Here is an 8,893-nt window from a genome sequence, read left to right on the forward strand (position 1 = left end):
ATGAATTGCTACCGAGTATCGGTTCCGATATTCCATGGACGACGGCAAATGTGAGATCGAGGGAAAAAGCCCGTTTGAACCTTAGGAATAGATTAGGATACAAGTGACATGTCACTAGGATGGTTGAGCATCCGAACTCGTTGAGTTGAGTCCGTGTTCACTTATAGATGCAAATGTCCGAACTCGTTGAGTTGAGTCCGAGTTCGTGAGATGTAACTAGGCATCCGAACTCGTTGAGTTGAGTCAGAGTTCATTTATGGATGCGAACGCCCGAGCTCGTTGAGCTGAGTCCCCGAGTTCACTTAGGGGCGGGTTACATGATTTCTTGATTACATATTTGGCACTTATGTGAAAATTATCCATGTATCCGAGTTATATTCCGATGTGTTCAACGGGTGAAATTTCTAGTTTAATGGAAGAGCACTTAAGATATAAGTGACGTTTTGGGTAAGTGTTGTGAAATGGACACTTTGGACAGGTATGTTCTTAACCCTCGGGTTGGAAATAGATACAACAACGATAATGTAACGCCCCGTACCCGAGACCGTTGCCGGAGTCGAACACGAGGTATTTACGGACTTATTTCATTTATTTTCACAGTCCATTTTAAAAATTTCCAGACAAGGTGGCTAACTGCGCACTGTTACCTTAAAAATCATATCTTGAGTTCCAAAACTCGAAAACCAGTTTCGTAAATTTTACCTGAAACTAGACTCATATATCCATCTACAATTTGTTTTCTAGAATTTTTGGTCGAGCCAATTAGTACATTTTATTAGTTAAAGTCTCCCCTGTTTCAAGGTTCGACTGCTTTGACCTTCCTGCATTACGACTTATATATCTCCCTGTACAGGGCTTCAATACTTATACCGTTTGTTTCTAAGGAAACTACACTCAAATAGGAATCTATACATATATGGCATGACCTCTAATTATCTCTGGTTAATTTATAGTGAATTTTCAAAGTTAGATCAGGGGATCCAGAAATCGCTCTGGCCCTATTCCATGAAAACCTAAATATCTCTTAAAATATGACTCATATGTTCGTTTCTTCCATGTGAAATTCGATTCTTCAAGGTTCGATTAAATAATTTATTCACTATTTAATTCCATTCCTACTATTTTTAGTTATTTTTCTAATCCACACCACTGCTGCTGTCAGCATCTGTTTTTAAGGTAAACTTTACCTATTTCATGGTTTTCTATGAATCAACTAGAATTTGTCATACAAAGCACCAAAATGATCATGATTAACCATCCCAATGGCCAATCATTGCCAAGCATATCCACACCTCTCATTAACCATATACATACAAAATGATTATAACACTATGCTCAAAATATATAAGCCATTTTCGCATGGCTATCCAAATATATACAACACCAAGGTACTTGACTAACAACAAAAGGGTAGTCCTATACATGCCATTTTCAGAGTTCAACCAAAAGTGTACCAAAAGGGCTTTGATAGTGTGGACGACTTTGACTTCGACAATCCCGAGTCCGATAGCTGACGAACCAAAATCTATAAAACAGAGAATCAAAGAAACGAAGTAAGCATTTAATGCTTAGTAAGTTTTGAGCAATGAAATTAGGCACAATTGAAGTATAGCATTCATATGACTAAACGGATAATTTCATATACACACATTCTCAAAATCATACCTACTTCACATTACCAACCCTTATACTCATACATAAGAAATCAACTTAACCAAAAGCCGGAAGCTCATTAATCGACTGAGCGAATACTATTTAAAAGGAATCAATTAATCCAATGCATATACGAAACATACCTTATCGTTGGGATTTTACGAGCATATCAATTGAAATTATTATAGCAAGATCGCTCATTCCCAAACCAAGTACCTTCGAGATTTAACCGGATATAGCTACTCGCTCGAATGCCTTCGGGACTTAGCCCGAATATAGTAGTTCGCACAAATGCCTTCGGGACTTAGCCCGGGTATAGTAACTCGCACAAATGCCTTCGGGACTTAGCCCGGATATAGTAACTCGCACAAATGCCTTCGGGACTTAGCCCGAAATTAGTAACTCGTAACAATGCCTTCGGGACTTAGCCCGGAATTAGTCACTAGCACAAATGCCTTCGGGACTTAGCCTGGTTATCATCCGAATATTCATGCACATATCAGTAAATCATGACACATCTTTATTTCATTTTCATAACTAAAATTCAAACACAAGTCAATTATTAAGCATTCCCGTTTTCGGCTCAATAGCCACATACAAACAGCATGATTTGGTTTGCTTTATGACATGATCTCTATGCACATACGGCTACCCATCATACGTATAGACTAATTAACTCAACATATAATTCAAATAGAATCATTATATCACCGTATATTTGTTATGATTATACGTCATGACTTAATCAAATCGTAAACTAAGTTTCATTACTCGGAAACTTACCTCGGATGTTGTCGAACGGTTTCGATGGCTATTCGATCACTTTTTCCTTCCCTTTATCGGATTTAGTTCGCCTTTGCTCTTGAGCTTAATTTAACAAATAAATTTATTTAATCATTTGAACATCAAAAAGAGAAACTCAAGGTACTTAACCCATATATACATTAGACATTAGAGTCACATATATATGAAATCATGATTCAACTCAACATATTAGCCCACACTCTCTTTTAGCCGATTATCTAAGCCAAGATAAAAGCATCAATATGCTTGCCTCTAACCGAATACATGCAACATCAATCTACCTCATGTGACCGAATATGCATGTCTATGTTGAGGCCGATTCTATACTTAATACATTCTACGAATATGGTTACTTGTATTGACTAAATACCATTTTGTTTCAAGTTCAAAACTCGGCTAATACCCATATATACACTAGCAAATCAAATATTAACATTTGTACTTCACCTTAACATCTAGCTTAGCAAACCTTAATTTAACATGTAATTGTTCATAACACATTTAAAGCATCCTGTCCATTCCATCAATTCAAAACACATACATTAACCTAATATCAATTAACTAAGCACTTTAACAATTTTTTTTTCTTTCACTAACACACATTCGGCAATGACAAAGACAATTTAACAAACCTTAAATTCAACTTATAACAACATATAATCAATATTCAAAGCATTTAACATCACTTCATCATGCTTTTACATCATGGCCGAATGCTCCTTTTAACCCATTTACCCTCACAAAGCATGAATTTCATCTTCCAACTTACAAGCTTACAATCCCATGAATTTTAACCTCATAATATCTATCCAACTCTCACTCATTAGCTTCTATCATCAATCTCCAACAACACTAAATAAAAATATACTTCGTGGGTCTAAGGTAGAACCAAGAAAGGAACTCATAAATATCAAGATGTAAGCAACTACCATTGTTCATCTAGATTTGGCATGAAACAACAACCATCACCCTTATTAATCTCCATAGCCGAAAACCTTACTCATTCCACACTCAAAATTTCAACATGGGTTACAAAAATAACTTGATATTTCACTCCATATCAACTAAAATTTCAAGAACTAGTATAAACTTTCTTACCTTAATATTGACCTAGGATAACCTCACTCCCTTCTTCTTCTTTTCATTTCGGCCAAGAAGAACCGATTTCTTCTTTTATTTCTTCCTCAAGTCACGACAAAAGGGGGGGGAACATGGATGAGACAACTTTGTTTTCATCACCCCTCCCTTTGCATTACTTTATTACTAACCTTTTATTTTATTCTTTCTCCCATAAAACACTAACACCAAATGTTTATAATAGGCTTTAACTTATAGCATGGCCGGCCACCATCTTGTTCTTTGGTTAATTTGACATGCAAGTACAATTATTTTGCAACATGCATAAATAGGCCACTTTACATTTGCCTAGCACATTTCTAAATTTTCCCACATAAGTCCTATTTAATAAAATTCACTTACAATTAACAAAATTCCAATATGAAATTTTTATACATGCATACATACATATAATAAGCATCAACTATGACGGTTAATTATTTTGATGACTCGGTTTAGTGGTCCCGAAACCACTTTACGACTAGGGTCACTTTAGGGCTGTCACAACTCTCCCCCACTTAAGAATTTTCGTCCCCGAAAATCTTACCGGTAAATAGGTTTGGGTATCGTTCTTTCATAGAGTTCTCGGGTTCCCAAGTAGCTTCTTCCATCCCGTGTTTGAGCCATAACACTTTTACTAAAGGAACCTTTTTATTTCGCAACTCTTTCACTTCACGAGCTAGGATACGAATTGGTTCTTCTTCATAACTCATATCGGCTTGAATTTCAACCTCGGAAGGACTTATCATGTGCGAAGGATCAGATCTGTAACGTCGAAGCATCGAAACATGAAAAACATTGTGGATCCTTTCAAGTTCAGGGGGTAAAAGCAACCTATATGCAACTGGACCAACTCGTTCGGAGATTTCATACGGCCCAATGAATCTCGGACTCAATTTGCCCTTACGGCCAAATCTGAGTATCTTTTTCCAAGGTGAAACTTTAAGAAACACTTTGTCTCCCACCTGATACTTAATGTCTTTTCGTTTCAAATCCGCGTACGACTTCTGACGATCTGTGGCTGCCTTCAGACTTTCACGGATTACTTTTACTTTCTGTTCAGCATCTTTAATCAAATCAACTCCGAAAATTTTATTTTCACCGAGCTCGGTCCAAAACAATGGTGTACGGCATTTACGACCGTACAAAGCCTCGTAAGGCGCCATCTTAATACTTGATTGAAAACTATTATTGTAAGCGAATTCAATCAAAGGTAAATACTGTTCCCATGAACCACTAAACTCAAGGATGCAACATCTCAACATATCCTCAAGTATCTGAATTATCCGCTCGGATTGACCATCGGTTTGGGGGTGAAAAGCAGTGCTAAAATGCAGCTTGGTACCTAAAGCTTCTTGCAATTTCTTCCAAAATCGCGAGGTGAATCTCGGATCTTTATCTGATACAATAGAAATAGGTACCCCGTGTAATCTCACAATCTGAGAAACATACAATTCAGCTAGTTTATCCAATGAGAAATCCGTACGTACGGGGATAAAGTGAGCCGACTTAGTCAGTCTATCAACAACAACCCAAATCGCATCCTTCTTACTTGTTGACACTGGCAACCCAGATACAAAATCCATCGTTACTCGTTCCCATTTCCATTCAAGTATCATGATCGGTTGAAGTAAACCCGTAGGCACTTGATGTTCCGCCTTCACTTGCTGACATACTAAGCACTTCGAAACAAAATCGGAAATGTCTCGTTTCATACCATGCCACCAAAACTGACGTCTCAGATTGTTGTACATTTTCGTACTCCCTGGGTGAATTGACATTCGGATACAATGAGCATTGTTCAGAATCATCGAAATAAGTTCTGAATTTCTTGGAACGCACAAACGACTTCTGAACCTCAAACAATCGTCATCATCAATTTGAAACTCTGATTCCATATTCGAAACACATTCAGCCCGTTTTGCAACTAATTCATCATCGACTTTCTGAGCTTCACGAATTTGATGAATCAACAATGGTCCAGCCTTTAGTTCCGCTACTAACACATTCTCGGATAGAACAGCAAGTGTACATTCATCGCTCGTAAAGCGAACAGTGATTTTTGACTTAAGGCATCCGCAACCACATTAGCCTTTCCCGAGTGATAGTCAATGACAAGCTCATAATATTTTAACAACTCGAGCCAACGTCTTTGTCGCAGATTCAAGTCTCTTTGAGTCATCAAATATTTGAGACTTTTGTGATCCGAATATACATGGCACTTCTCACCAAATAAGTAATGTCGCCATATTTTCAAAGCGAACACGATGGCAGCTAGTTCAAGATCATGGGTCGGATAATTTTTCTCATGTGGCTTCAGTTGCCTCGACGCATAAGCTACAAATCGACCTTCTTGCATCAATACACAACCCAACCCAAGTAAGGATGCATCACTGTAAATGACGAACTCCTTGCCTGATTCGAGCTGCACTAGTACTGGAGCTTTCGTCAAATGAGTTTTCAATTGATCGAAACTTTTCTGACACTTTTCTGTCCATTCAAACTTAACATCTTTCTGAAGTAGTTTCGTCATTGGTGTGGCTATCATCGAGAAACCTTTTACAAACCGTCGGTAGTAACCGGCAAGTCCCAAAAAGCTCCGAACCTCAGTAATATTTCTCGGAGGCTTCCAGTTAAGTATGGCTGAAATTTTGCTCGGATCAACTCGAATACCCGATACGGATACCACATGACCCAAAAAGCTCACCTCTCTTAACCAAAACTCGCACTTACTAAACTTAGCATATAACTGCTTATCTCGTAAAATCTGCAACACTAATCTCAAGTACTCAGCATGCTCGGTTTCATCTCTTGAGTAGACCAAGATGTCATCAATAAACACAACTACAAACCTATCCAGATACTGTCTGAAGACCCGATTCATCAGATCCATAAATACCGCAGGGGCATTAGTGAGCCCAAACGGCATCACTAAGAACTCGTAGTGACCGTATCTCGTTCTGAAAGCTGTTTTGGGTATATCCGAATCTCGAATTCGCAACTGATAATAACCCGATCTCAAATCTATCTTTGAAAACACCGAGGCTCCCTTTAGTTGATCAAACAAATCGTCAATGCACGGTATCGAATATTTATTCTTTATTGTCACCTTATTCAGCTGACGATAGTCGATGCACAACCTCATGGTTCCGTCCTTCTTTTTCACAAGCAATACTGGTGCACCCCAAGGTGAGAAACTTGGTCGAGCGAAAACTCTATCCGTCAACTCTTGCAACTGAGCTTTCAACTCTTTTAACTCGGTTGGTGCCATACGATACGGAGCTATCGAAATCGGTGTAGTCCCAGGTACAAGCTCAATACCAAACTCTACCTCCCGAACAGGTGGTAAACTCGGTAATTCTTCGGGAAAAACATCCGGGTATTCACAAACCACTGGCACAAATTCAGGCTTCTTTTCTAACTCTTTGTCATCAAGTACATACGCAAGGTATGCTTCACACCCCTTTCTTACATATTTCTGAGCCAACATCGATGATATTACAGCTGGCAACCTATTCAAGTCAGTAGACTCAACTCGGATTATCTCGTTATTTACACACCTTAAATCGATGGTTTTTCTTTTGCAATTTACAATTGCATCATGTACGGTCAACCAATCCATACCGAGGATAACATCAAATTCGTCAAATGGTAGAAGCATCAAATCGGCCAGAAAACAGGAACCTCGGATTACTGGGGGACATTTCTTGCACACTTTGTCGACAAGCACGTAACGACCCAAAGGGTTTGAGACCCGAATTACAAACTCAGTAGACTCAACAGGTAGAGTCTTACTGGATGCTAAGGTTTCACATATATAAGAATGAGTAGAACCAGGGTCAATCAAAGAAATCACATTAGTATCAAAGAGAGTAAAAGTACCAGTAATAACATTTGGCGAGGAAGCATCCTCGCGTGCGCGTATAGCATAAGCTCTAGCAGGAGCACGAGCCTCAGATCTGGTTGTAGCATCTCTAGATCCTCTCTGACCGCCACGCATTGCCTGTATTTCTAGATGGTCTACCCCGAGCAGTAGTAGCACCAGGTTTCCCACTCTGATTTACGTTCTGTTCAGACAATCTCGGGCAATCTTTAATAAAGTGGTCAGCTGATCCGCACTTGTAACAGGAGCGGTCATGGAATCTACAACTCCCCGAATGCCATTTACCACAATATTGACACTCCGTTCTATCTCGACGATCATTTCCAACGCTGGCGACCGAAGTGACTCGTGCACTCACAGGGGGTCGATCGCGATCTCGTCTAGAAAAACCCGAAGTGTATCTAGACCGGCCTAAGTCATCTCTAAATTTCTTCGATGACTGTTGGAAGGGCTTCCCCGAAGACCTCTTACGAAACTCCTTTGCTCCCACCTCAGCTTTTCTTTTCTCCATACTGAGCTCCTCGGCTTTGCAAGCTCGCTCGACAAGTACCACAAATTCTCGGATTTCTAAAATGCCAACATACAGCTTTATATCATCATTCAGTCCATCCTTGAAACGTTTACACATCACGGCTTCTGAAGAAATACATTCTCGAGCGTACCTGCTAAGCCTTACAAACTTTCGTTCATAGTCGGTAACCGACATGGAACCTTGTTTAAGTTCAAGAAGTTCCTTCCGTTTTTGATCCATGAATCTCTGACTGATATACTTTTTCCGAAACTCGGTTTCGAAAAACTCCCAAGTTACTTGCTCTCTGGGCACAACAGAACTCAACGTATTCCACCAATAGTAGGCAGAATCACGTAGCAAGGAGATAGTACACTTTAGGCACTCATCGGGTGTGCAAGATAGTTCATCGAGTACCCGAATAGTGTTGTCCAACCAAAATTCAGCTTGCTCGGCGTCGTCGCTGTCCGTAGCTTTAAATTCAGTAGCCCCGTGTTTTCGAATTCTATCAACTGGGGGCTTATTTGACCTTATTTGGTCAGTTGCCGGAGGTATTGTAGGTGCGGGGGTGGTATTAGTCGGGAATGGAGGTTGTGGAACAGCCGTATTAGTTCGAATGTATTGGTTGAACCAATCATTCATCACGCTATAAAAAGCTTGTCTAGCTTCATCATTCGGATTACTAGCAATAGGTTGAGAGTCCGCCGGCGCTGTCCCTTGTGCGGGAGCAGGCGCTACACTCTCAAGATCATCAGCTACCGCTCGGTTGGGATCGGGATCCATTACTATAAATAAACACATTTTCAATTGTCAGAAATCACCACACTATCAAATAATCACATAATGGCATGTATAGCTAGACCCAAACGTATTACGGTAGTCCTAGAATCGACTAAACCGTAGCTCTAATACCAATAAAATTGTAACAC

Source organism: Gossypium hirsutum, chromosome A10 (assembly GCF_007990345.1).
Source record: "Gossypium hirsutum isolate 1008001.06 chromosome A10, Gossypium_hirsutum_v2.1, whole genome shotgun sequence".
In the NCBI taxonomy this organism is placed as follows: Eukaryota; Viridiplantae; Streptophyta; class Magnoliopsida; order Malvales; family Malvaceae; genus Gossypium; species Gossypium hirsutum.